The sequence below is a fragment of the Spermophilus citellus genome (assembly GCF_964194105.1).
Source record: "Spermophilus citellus genome assembly, chromosome: 1".
In the NCBI taxonomy this organism is placed as follows: domain Eukaryota; kingdom Metazoa; phylum Chordata; class Mammalia; order Rodentia; family Sciuridae; genus Spermophilus; species Spermophilus citellus.
In genome coordinates this window covers 163,634,603-163,648,063 of record NC_138182.1, presented here as the reverse complement: position 1 = coordinate 163,648,063, position 13,461 = coordinate 163,634,603, and the positions used below count along the sequence as shown (strand labels likewise).

Genomic DNA, 13,461 nt, shown 5'->3' with positions numbered 1-13,461 from the left:
ACAGTGATTCTTTCATCCAACTGTTATTTGTTGGTCACTGGCTTTGCTCTAGGTTTTACACAGAGCACAGAGAAAGTAAAATCCTCTATTCCTGTCTGCAAGCAGTCAAGGCAGGAAGCCCTTATATATAACTCCATGAAAAGTGTGGGGGAACATGCTTTGCTGTTTTGTTTCAGGTGACTCTCCCCGACAAGGTGTTTGTTCAGTGTCAGCTTTGACAGTTCATGTGCTGGGTACTGGAGACCTACACATCTCTGTTCTACATTTTCTGCCACATAACATGATTCCTGACTTTCACCTTCAGAGACAGTATCTCACCAACCAATAGTAGCCCCAATGCTCACAAAACTGTGTATTTAAACGATTAGAAAAGTGCTAATAAAATCTTAATAGGATGTACTTCCTAAGATATTTCAGTCAGATTTGAGCCAGTCATCTATGAGTCTCTAACAATTGTCTGTCCACATTTGCTTAAAGAAAACAGCCTATGGCTGTACACAAAGCCAATACCAAGAGACAACATGGTCAGAATTCCTAAAGGACATTTAAAAGAGGACAGTGAAATGATACATGACCTTTTTGTTTTGTTTTGTTTTCTTTTGAATATCTAGTCATTTCTAGTCCTTAAACAAACTTGTACAGTCACTTTTGCTAATTCTATGGAAATGCAAGTGTCTTAGTTCATTTGGGCTGCTAGAATAGCTAGAATAGCTTAATGGTGACCACAATCAACAGACATTAATTTCTCACAGTTGTGGAAGATGTGAAGTCTGAGATCAAGTTTGGGTATTTGGTGTCTGCTGTGGACCTGTTTCTTGGTTCACAGCCAACCATCCTCTCTGCATTCTCACATGGTAGAAGGGACCAGGGAACTCTCTAGAGTCTCTTTTTATAAGGAAACTAATCCCATACAAAGGTACTTTCTCCTCAAGTTCTAATCACCTTCCAAAAATGCCCCCGCTCCTGAGACCATCACACTGGGGCATAGATTTCAGCATATGAGGTTTGGAGGGACATAAATGTTCAATTTATAGAGGTAAGAATGTCTGAAACAATCTTATTTAATTTGGAGGTCCTCCATTCCAGCCTAAGCTCTTTTTCAGATGGATTTTTACATTCTCCCTTTGTGCCCAGCAGTGATTTTTATAAAAGGTTAACTAGCAAAATTGTTTTAGTAGAATACCAGAGACTAAATACTGATAATGAATAACATAAAGGTGGTTCAAATGCTGTGCTTTCTTTCAAAACAAGCAAAAAACCAAGAAAATAACTTTCACATTGAATCAAGGCAGGTAAATTACAGACTCTGTTTTTTTTTTTTTTTTTTTAAGAATTTAATTCACTTTAAGTACACTTAACCCACATGTTGTTTGTTGTTGTGTTTTATTTTTCTTAACTTCACCTAAATAAGTTGGTTCACTAGTTACCATACCTGAGGATTTCTGCCTTGCCAACAAAGAAAATCTATAAAAAGGAAATATATGCTCAGATCAAGAATATCCAGGGCTATGTGCCAAATAGATTGAAAAGTAAGTAAGACAACCTAAAGCTATATTGGAAAAGAACAAAAATCTGCAGCATTAAAAAAATTCAACTTGTTATGAGAAAAAGGCAAGTTGCAGTTTTTACTCACATCCAAACTATCTTTCTTGATTATGAAAAATGTGTCCATATAAATCAACAAGGAAAGAAGGGGAAACTTATTCTTATCTAGCTTGAACACTGCTATGAAACAAATATCTTGGGGCCAGAGTAGGCATAATCAGAAAAGCTACATCTACAGCCTATCTAATGATCAAATGGAATGGAGGAGGAGGAGGAGGAGGATATAATCCAACCATAATATGAAATTCTTATGCAAATATGGCATTAAAATTCTATCTCTCCTATAAAACCTGCTCTGTGAGTGCTTTCTTCATTCAATGTAAACATGTCATCTTAACCATGATAATTGTCCAGATATCTGGTATCTTAGCCAAATCACTGCTGCTTCTTTCTTCTAAGGAATGAATATCACATTTGTGGAAAAGGCAGCAATGCTTTAGAGATTTTGAAAGCAAACATTGTGAGAGGTCTTAGTAGGGATGCTTATAAGAAACTCAATGAGGGATAATTCTAATCTGTTGCTGGTCAATTTCTCCCACATTAAGTAACATATGCTTCACTAGGTAGAAGAAGCCCTACATTTGGAAGTAGAGCTCAAAAAGAAAAGATACTCATAGTATTTTATTATAATACTCCAATAAATAGCAATAAAGATTGTTTTGCCTTCACAATTGCCCCCAAGGATAAGTAGCACATAGCCACTGCTTTATGTGCTCAGTTTACATACTGCAGAGAGTGATCCTGCAAGAAGAGCCGAGATCATTTTCCCAGGGAAAGGAAAAGTATTCTGACAATATTCAATGATTACGTTTTGGTGGCTTCAGTTCCAAGTCCATCCTGAGACCTGGTCCTCTACAACTTCCAGATTAGAATTCTTAATGACTCGATGTTTGTACTGATGTTATTCAAGGTCAATGAAGTTAAAACCTAGGAGACTAGAATCTTCAATAGATTGGAGCAATTAATTCATATCTCACTGCATTATATTTGGATGGACAGAAAAGATAGATTTGTTTGGCATACATAAAAAAATGAATTATGCAGGCATCTAGTTACCACTAGTCAAAATAGCTCAGGTTACTAACATTGGTACGATATTTGTACCTATCACCACTTCGACCAATGTCAATGTTTGATCATTTGTTATGAAACATTTATATTTAGTCCTAAAAATATTCTGATTATAGGGCTAGGGATGTGGCTCAGTGGCAGTGTGTCTGCCTGTCATGCTTGAGGCCTGATCCTCAGCATTGGAAAAGAAAAAAGATGTTCTGATTATCTGGGTATAGGGTATTACCTCTGATTTAACCTGTGATAAATTATAAGCCCATTGTCTGACCCCCAAAGGAAAATGAGAAAATTCTTTGGGATTTATAATATCATATTGTGCTTAAAACATACTGGAGACAAAAATGATGCTACTTGAGACCCAGGGCAGCAAACCTGCTTCACACAGGCTAAGTAATAAACATCTGATGCTTTGCTGGCTACATATGGTCTCTACCTCACATTTATTTTCCTATCAACACTTAAAGTACGTAAAGATTGTTCTTAGATCATGGGCTCTGCAAATCAAGCAGTGGTCCAGGTTTGGCCCATGAGCTACAGTTTGCCAACCCCTGGTTTATTTAGCCCAGAACATGAAAAAAATGTTTCCTCAATTCTTGCTGTTTGTCCTTACAAAAAATGATCCCCTCTAAGCACAAATTGAGACAAAAACCAAACCTGATAAAATTTCTAATAAAAAGTAAAATTGGATAAAGGAACATGAAAGAAAATTCTAATCTTTCAAATACCTTGCAACTATTTCATGATGCAGTTACTTAAAAGATTTTTTTTTGGTCTGAGGAAGTTATACCTGGTGGTTTAACACTCATGATGTTTTTATTCCTGAGGCTGTGGTGGGTATTTTACATGAGCCATGCTAGATTGCCTGTTTGTTGCTATTAATGAGGCTTCCGGGAAGTGTCCAGAAATTAAACGTGATCAGGGTCCAAGCTGAATGGTGAGAGGGATACCAGCAGTAATCTTACAACATGGGCAGTTTCATGAAAGGAGAGATGGAATGCTGCCTTAAGGGGCACTTACTTCTGTCTGAAGAGTTCTCTTCACATTGGGGTTCTGTCACTAATGTCACCTCAGAACAGGGTCCCCTGTGCCCTCCCTTTGCAAATCCCAGCAATGACTGCAGCCACGCCTTTCCTGGGAGCCTGTGAAGCAATGCCCAAGATAAAAGGCTGAGAAACTGTCTGAAGTCCGTGTGCTCCAGCAGAGTAAATGGAAATACTTCCAAGCTGAACACAGAGAAAGCCGTGCAAACAGCGCTGTACCATGCCTGTCACGTTTCCATGGGGCCTTTTGCCTGGTGTTCCAGCACATAAGGGAGGTTTCAGATTTCCAAGACCAATGTGTCTGCAGTCTTCAAATATTCAGCAAGTGCTATTTTTGCCACTGCTTCACAGAAATTTTAAATTAACACAGAGCTCCTCATTAACCTGTGTTAACTTACTAAATCATAAAACTCTAATTGCTTGCAAATGAAACCAGTTTCTAGGAGAGGATAAAAATGTTCAAATGTTCCCCACATTTAACATAGATTATGCCCATTAGCATTACTCTTCATAACAAATTCTTCACAATAAGAGTTAAATTTTAATAGATTAAGGCACTCATTAAGAGTTGGTAATCAGCCTTCTATTGTTTTACCTGATGCGATCACTACTGTGCAGAAATACCCACCCCACAAGCCCTCAGAGAACAACAGTAGTCAGTCTTGCTCTTGGCCTGACAGATGACTTATAAGGCTTTCTGAACACGATATGAAAGGACTCTGGGCTCTTTGGGGATCAAGGTGGTACCAATATGGATTTGACCACTGAGGAGCTTGAGTGAGGTAGAACTTTGGTACCTGCATTTACACAAGGTGTGGAACACCACACACACACACACTCAAAGAATATCTAACCCACACATAAGAGTTCTGGATACATACCACCACTAATTCCATTAGTGATCCTGGTTCTAGAGATGACATCAAACCTTCCTTCCATGATGCTCTCGTTCCTTTGGCTATTCAACCATCCATCATCACACAACTACCTGAAACAGCCGCCCCATCAAGACAATGACCTTGGCAGGGTTGAAAGGACGGAGATCCAGATGGAAATTAAGTTGAGTGGTGGGTGAGAGGAGGAATAAAAGGTATTACAAAAATGGATCATCTGAAGATAGAAATCGAAACTGGGCAATGTGGCTTCTCACTTCCCAGACGCCTCTGAATCCTTTTGGGGGAGGGTATCAGTGATTGAATTCAGGGGCACTCAGCCACTGAGGCATATCCCAGCCCTATTTTATATTTTACTTTAGAGACAGGGTCTCATTGAGTTGCTTAGCGCCTCCCTGTTGCTGTAGCTGGCTTTGAACTCCCAATTCTCCTGTCTCAGCCACCTCCTCATCCACTGGGATTACAGGTATGCACCACCACACCTGGCAGACCTATTTTTTAAAAAAGAGTATCAAGTATCGTTCTTTTTATGGATGAATGGTATTTCATTGTATGTATATACCACTTTTTTTTAATCAATTCACCCATTGATCGGCATCTAAGTTGATGCCATATCTTAGCTATTGTGACAGTAGAGCAATAAACATGGGCATGCAGGTATCTCTTTGATATGCTGGAGGTCATTGTAATAAGAGAAATAAGTGAGACACAGAAAGACAAGGACCACATCTTCTTTCTTGTTTGTGGAAGCTAAAAAAGAGTCAATCTGGAAAGAGAATAGTGATTATTAGAGGCTAGGCGTAGGAGGAATAGAGAAAGGTTGGATAATGGATACCAAAACACAGAATGTGTTTTGGTATATGTTCTATAGCACAGTGGGGTGACTATAGTTCACAAAATCCTATTACATATTTTATGAATAGCTAGAAGAGAGGAGCTTGAGAACTCCAAACACAAAGTAATGATAAAGAGATAGAAATATTAATGACTCTGATTTGATCAGTATTATTGCATCCATGTATTGAAAATATCACACTGTATCTCATAAATATGTACAATTATGTGCTAATCAAAAAACTCAGAAACAAATGTCTAGTGAAATGGAAATGTTAAGTACCCTGATTTGATCATTACATAGTACAAACATGGATCAAATTGTCATAATATCACATAAATGTGTATAATTAAATAATAATTTTTAAAAACATCTTACTAAATTGTAGTAGGCAGACTACCATAATAAATATAAGAATACTCACCCACTTTCAGACACAGAGTAACCCAGAAATTCTGGTACAGAACTGCTTGACACCTTCTCTGTGTTCCATTGAGACAAAACAATATCAAGTAGACTTTCAGAATGACATTCCATAGATGCCTAGCACCGATGACTAGTATGCTCAGTTACATGAAATTTTGGAAACCATTTCTTTGAAACCAGAAAGTCACTAAATTTAAATTTTGATCATGATTACTAACACAAAAGATATTCTCTGATCATCAAATTGGATCTGAATACCTTGTGCTTTACTGTATCCCTTTCATATTTACAAACCATGATTCTTACATGACATTTCAAAGGAAGTTCTCAAGCTACAATATTAGATACCAAAAGTCTGAAAATCTTTTTTTTTATATTTATTTTTTAGTTTTTGGTGGACCCATCATCTTTATTTTATTTTTATATGGTGCTGAGGATAGAACCCAGCCCCCCCCCCCCACAAGCCAGGTGAGCGCGCTACCACTTGAGCTACATTCCCAGCCCTGAAAATCTCTTTTTAATTGGATTTTTTCCTGTAAGAATATTACATATGCCTCGGTAAGCTAAAACATTTAAATTACCTTTCATATAACACAGAAAGTTTTTAGAAGTCTACTTCATGTGGGGAAACCTGAAAGTAAAGATATTAGGCAGCAGTCACTCAAACATCATTTGCCACCTCAGCTACTGTGGATTCAATACAGTTGCTACATCCCTGTGAGTTGTATGATATACTGTCACTATAATACAAAGCATGCTAAGAAAAACAGTCAAACAGCGGTCATCTGGTTGGGCAGCCTGTGGTTAGCACTTCACACTTTCAGAGTCATGACAGTGGACTGTCATGAAATCCAGCAAGGTCACACACAGGGGAAGCATGAGATTTGTTTTTCAGTTTTATCCCTAAAACTGGGCCAGATACATAACAAATGTTTGCCATTATTCATGAAGAAAGCTGGGGATTAGTAGGAAAAAAAATCTTGCTTCATCTTGGGAAGCAAACTAAAAAAAAAAATCTTAAATATACCAATTGGAAGCAGTGGGTACATATTTTCACTGAAAGTGAAAATGACAAATTGTTTTCTGTTATTTACTTTTTATAGCTACTACAATTATCAAAGAAATGAAAGAACTAGAAAAGACTTTTAAGCAGGATTGAAAAAATAATCTCCATTGTTCCTTCTCTTTCTTGTTACTACCAGGTAGTGGTTACTAGAAAAAAATGACTTCAGGGTGATAAAAGAGTAGCCAGGAGAGGCATTACAGCATGAACCTGAATAAGGGATTTGGCTTTCCAAAGATCCCCATCTGCAAGCTACGCACTGCTGGATATTATTCCTGTATGTTTTTGGGAGGCAAGACGAGACTGGTTTAGAGAAAGGGAAGTCTGAATGGCTGCAACACATTGAAAAATCACTGTATGGAAATCAAAATGCAGGCCACAGAAAATATTTGCAAGTCATATATCTGATAAAGGACTAGTAACTAGAATACATAAAGAACTCTTAAAATGCAATAACAAATGACCCAATTTTAAAATGGACAAAAAATGAGAATTTTTTTAACTAAAACTATTTCACCAAGAAGATAAAGAAAAGCTAATGATCACATGAAAGGGAGTTCATGATTATTATACATTAAAGGATTGCACATTATAACCAAAGTAATGTACCACATTACATGTACTAGAATGGCTATGAAATTATAAAAATAAATGTATTTATTTATGTGTACATATACACATATACATTCTCATATATATGACTCACAATGCCATATGTCCATATCCAGATATACATATGGATGTGACAAAGGTATATATGTGTATTTATATGAGAGTGTGTATATGTGTATAAAAACATATATGTATTCATACATACACACACACACACACACACACGTCTCTATGAATGACAATATTGTCAAGGATGTGATGAAAGTGGAACCCTCATGCATCCTCATACATTGCTGATTGCTGTGGAAATGTAAAATAACACACTCTTAGATGTCTACCTAAGAGAGAAGAAAAAAATCCCAAACATATGTTCACTCAGAGAGTTATGTGCAAAAATTCACAGCAACCCTATCCATAGTACAAAAATAGGAAACCATCTAAATGTGCATCATTTGATGAATGGTTGAACAAAATGTAGCATATCCTTACAACAGAATACTGTTCATCAATAAAAAGGAACAAACTGTGACACATACTACAACATAGACAAACATCAAAAATTTTAAGCTAAGTAAAAGAAACCAGATGCAAAAGAATATGCAGTTGTCCCGTGGTATCTGTGGAGGTATTGGTTTTAGGACACTTTGGATATCAAAATCCACAGATGCTGAAGTCCCTTACATAAATGATATTATGTATTTTGTGCAAATACTATGTACATGCACATCCTCCCATATACTTTAAATCATCTCTAGATTACCTTTTCTTTTTCATTTTATTTTGATTATGTATTATATAACACACTGCATGCTACATAATATATCAAAAAACCTCCTAGCAGGGTAGATGACCATAACAAGTTTTTTTCCATCAATCAGGAAAATGCTTCCTTAATCAATATTCTCCAAACCCTTTGATTTATAATGATGATTAACTCAGGATATGCATCGATCTCTTTCCATCAAATTCCACTGATACGAAAAATGGGCAACCCTTTTTTCCTTGCCCCTGTTAGTGAACCTGTGGATGTAGGCAGTGGCCACTCCCAGGATAACCAAGCACATGCTCATGATACTGAGTGCTGGAAGAATTTTGAACCACACTTTGGCAAGGTTATCTAAATCAAATCCCTACTCCTTAGCTCCTTACAGGTGAAGAGATTCGGCTCCTTTCCCAATAAACCCCATACTCAAGATTACTTTTATCACATAATACAATGTACATGCTTTGAAATAAAGACCAAAAAAAAAAAGTCTGTACATGCTTGGGACAGATGAAATTTTTCCAAGTAGTTTCAATCCATAGTTGGTTAAGAAACCTGCAAGTACAGAGGGGCTGCAATATTATATGGTCACCTGTACATGAAGGGCTTAGAAAGCAAATCTGTAGAGACATAGCGGTTAGATAGTGGTTATCTAGAACTGAAGAAAGAAGCAAGGATTTAAGGCACATGGGCACTGGGAATCTTTCTGAGGTGACTGGAGTGTTTTAAAACTGAATTTGTGGTGATAGTAGCATAGTTCTGTCACACCATACACTTTAAATAGGTGAATTTTATGATATAAAAGTATGTCTCACTAAAGTTTGTTTTTTTTTTTTACAAAAATTAAACAATTCTCTTTTTAGATCTTAGTCAACAATTATGATGTAAATCTGCATGAAATATTTTAATTTTCTATATTTATTTACTAAATATGTACAGAATAATGCCCAGGAACTCAAAATGCCTTTGACTTCAGCACCAAGCTACATTTAAATATCTGATGACTGGGTCTTTTCCAGTGTCCCTAGGAATTTGGCAGTGATCAGACTATTTATTAATCCAGGGGATTTGAGATTCAGGTGCCAAACTGCATTGAACTGGCAGAATAGAAGAGTTCAAGGACGGATGCTCCCCTCCACCAGGCCTCAGGAAATGACCACAGACTAGACACTGTTCTGCCAGGCCAGCAAGTAGTTCAGAGGCAGCTCATGGAGTCCCCCTAGAGCAAGCCAAGTGGTCTCTTGACAAACAGTAGGGGCTCTGTTTCTCAAAACCAGCTCTGGGACAACAATACTCAAGTCTGCCTCATTCCCTGTCTAATTCTAATAACAGTAAGCGAACCCATCAACACAGACTCATGTCATAAAAGTTTAACTCTGCAACAGAAGGCAAATTTTTCCAAACACAATAGATGTCCAAAATTTGTATATTTTATTCTATGTGAAGGCACTTGTCTTGAATCTCTTTTGTCATTTTAATACAGTTTGCATTAAGGACACATTAAAAATGAAAGGTATGGGGCTAGGGTTAGGGCTCAGTGGTAGAGTGCTTGCCTAGCATGTGTGAAGCACTGCTTTCGATGTAAACAGATGAAGTTCCATCAACAACTAATAAATATTTTTTTTTTAATGAAAGGTATAAAATTCAAAAAGAAATAGAATGCAGAAAATCCTGTTACCTGTAGGAAACACTTGAGTTTTCTCCAATCAAGCCCTACTTGGGTCCAAGAAATGTATTCATTTTCTTCAAGACAAAAAGGCTTGGATAGCAGGACATTTGTATTAAGATTTTATGTTCTTTCTTTTTATCTGGCAGGTGGTTCTAAAGTTGAATTTCATGAGCATGCTGCTCAGAACTGCATGCACACATCCTGGTTTATGAAACAAGTAGGTGATTCCAGGGATTTCCTGAGGTTAGAAGACACTCGACTTGACACTCATATTTCATAAAATCTGGACATCAGCATGGAGGCACAATGGTAGACTGTCATGAACTATGATATCAGGCCAGATTCCACTGAGGTTAGATTCTTAACTGTTCAGTTTTTAGGTTTTTACTACTTGAGAATAATCGCTGCTATTATTTTCAACCTACACCTTTGGACCAGAATCTCAAAGCCGCTTTCCACAAATATTATTCCCCATTGTTCTATCTGGAGGCAGAACAAAAACAAAAACAAAAACAAAAACAAATTATATCTGCATAGGAATCAAGAGAAAATTGAGCTAAAGGGAGTACTGGCTTTTCTTTCTGTAAGAGTTTAATGACCAATTTATTTGGGAAACATTACACTGAGCATTGATGCTTTGCAAGTCACAGATGCATGAGGAAAGCTTCCAAACTGCTGACTTTTATAACTTGAAAGGGCCCATTTTAAAATTGTGACTCATTTATGAGCCTGAAAATGTTATATCCGTGTGTATGAATCAGACCCTGGAAGTATAAGTTTACAAAGTATTACATTTCCATCAACCACAAATTACAAATCCATTGATGAAATGCTGAGTTTACTTAGCAACAGCTGAAACTCAAAGTGGTAAGAAATAATCTAATTATCCAGTATACTATAATAAATCAAGGTGCCAGCAGGGTACCTTTGCCTAGCATTGCAATGCATATTTTATGACTACTTTTATAACTATTGAGGAAACTTGATCATAAGTGACATGTTTCAAATTTAAGTAAATCAACAGGAAAGAGGTATTGCTAATGTCAGGGCTAGAAAGGGAACAGGCCTCTGGGTGAGTCTCCTGATAATATAAAATGAAACGATGGTTGGCAGACCTGGAAAATGAGCCAGCATTCTAAAAGGTGGTTCCCCATTTCACATTCTCCTACATTTGGTCCTATATCAATAATAAAAACCATAAACAGACAAAGTGAGACTTCCAGAAACCATTGCCCAAACCCTTGAAAAAATGGCTTATGGCATATAAAAAGTAAAAAAAAAAACAACAACTAAAACTTGTTTGAAATGACAAATGTGAAAATTAGAACCCAGATCATTTAAGCATTCAAAATAAAGTTTATCTTATATTAAAATGTAAGTTCAGTTTTGTTTAAAAAGCATGCTATAGTTAGAGAAAGTACTAAATATATATGATCTTAAAGGAATAGACTAATAATACCAAGCCACCAAAATGCTGTATCCACTATAATGCTGAGTTAATTTATCAGATGTAACTAACTATCATTCTATTTTTGGTTTTGTTGGTTCTCTGGAACAAAGGAGAACAAGTTTTCATTTGGTGTTTATAAAACTGACATGATTTTAAGGGGTCATACTCCACAGAAAGTAGAACCCCAAATCATACATCTTCTATGAGCTGGCTCTAAGAGGATGAAAACCTGTCTAGTTACAGAATAGGATATTCTTATTATATAGGAGGTTTTCTTAATAACTAATTCATAATACTAATCTGAAACTTATGTGAAGATGGGGCATGATTTGACTGGACTATTTCACAATATATTACATAATAATAAAATGTGTTTCAACTGCATTTCAGAAATCATCCTCCAGGTAACTAAAAACAAAAAATACAATGTAAAATACTATTAGTGATAGAGTTTAAAAAAAAGTAGGATGGAATCTAAATCAGATTGCTAGTAGAAATGAAACATACTTTAAAGACACTGAATAATAGATTCTAAACACAACTGAAATTGAAGTCTCTAAACTTCAGGTTATCTTTGGTAATTAAAAAAAATCACATTTATTTTCATCTACAATGTTTTAGTAATAAAATTTATTCTTAACCCATCTAAAATGCAGTTTGGAGAGTAGAAACTATTCAAAACAAATCCATTGAAAGTTATTTTCCAAAAATCTTCCCTCTTAACTAATGCATACTATACTAGTTAGTGCATATTTAAATGTCTTTAGAGATAAAACAATGGAATAAATAAAAACAATCAGTTGACCACTAATGCTTTAAATAAATGAATCTTTTCAAGCGACACAAATACCACCTGGCATCTCCATTTCATTAGAGTCTCAAAGTGTCTCTTTTCCACTTACCAAAATTCATAGCTCAACTTGGTTCCCTTCCCCATCCTGATTCCATCCCTCCCCTACATTACAAACCCTGTGGCATAAAGGAAAAGAAGATATGGAACACAGAAACATTTTTTTTTTTTTAATTCTCAAACTGCAGAAAGTTTCAATTCTATTCTCTTTCTGAAACTTCAGTATTGATATACAGCCAAATATCACTTTCATCACTTGGAAATTCCTAATGTACACTCACATATTAATGTTCTTAGAATACTTCAGACAAAAAAGAAAGATAACCCTTTGTGTTACACAGTCCAGGCCCACAACATGCAGTCCTGCCTCCTGCAAAAGAGTCACTAACTCCCTTAAACAGCTTCCACTGAAACAAACTGGATTGATGATTGCTCAGCCACCTTCACAAAACCAGGGAAGTCACAGAAGGTGTGGGCCAGAATCAGATAATTCCAGTTTTCAGAACCCTAAGTTCTGGGGTTCAGGTTTCTTCAGAAACATAAGTATTCATAGTTTCTCCCAATACAAACTGATTGAATGCCTTGGTCTGGGCCCTATGAACATAAGAGCACCTATCAGAGCAGGGCCAAACTTATTGGACAGAGGGGAGTCTTCTTTGTAGGCCTGAGGTCCACCTTATCATTAAGCTGATCAGAACCAGAAAGTGTATGGTCCTATGGATCACTTTGATCTTGTTGGGACAGTCACAAAAAATGGAGGTCACAGAAAGAATGTAAGATTCCTGCTACTCTGCTTCTTTCTACCATTCACCAAAAATCAATTAATTGATCAATCAATCAATCACAGGTAAATAAATCAGAGATACATGATGTGATAGGGTGAAAAAGTACCACAAAGAACAGCTGCATCCTAATAGGATGCCTCCCTATTAGTAGAAAAAATTTCCAAGAAACCTCTAGAATTTTATGCTTGGTAGAAGGACGGGGAGAGAGTTGTAACACAAACTTCTCCAGAAAGCTGCATCTTTTTCAAGCTTAAAATATTCTTTGAATTATTGTAATTAACTAAAAAGAATTTCTATCAAGTATAAATTTCCCTCCTATAACATGGAGAGGATGCTGAGATGGAACAAAGACGAAACGGGTCCATTCGAATCCAAAGACCAAAATCTCCAACAAAATAA

The 13,461-nt window shown here is 36.4% G+C and overlaps 1 protein-coding gene and 1 pseudogene across 6 annotated transcripts in view; both read right to left on the bottom strand.

The window, feature by feature from the left end:
- KCNN2 (potassium calcium-activated channel subfamily N member 2) overlaps positions 1-13,461 on the bottom strand; it is a 439,076-nt gene that overhangs the window by 91,432 nt on the left and 334,183 nt on the right. The gene's annotated exons all lie outside the window — the stretch shown is intronic.
- LOC308652425 (NADH dehydrogenase [ubiquinone] 1 alpha subcomplex subunit 1-like) lies at positions 8,436-8,940 on the bottom strand (annotated as a pseudogene). Its single transcript has 2 exons — positions 8,901-8,940; positions 8,436-8,647 (listed from the first exon to the last, which is right to left on the bottom strand). The product of its transcript is annotated as an NADH dehydrogenase [ubiquinone] 1 alpha subcomplex subunit 1-like (transcript).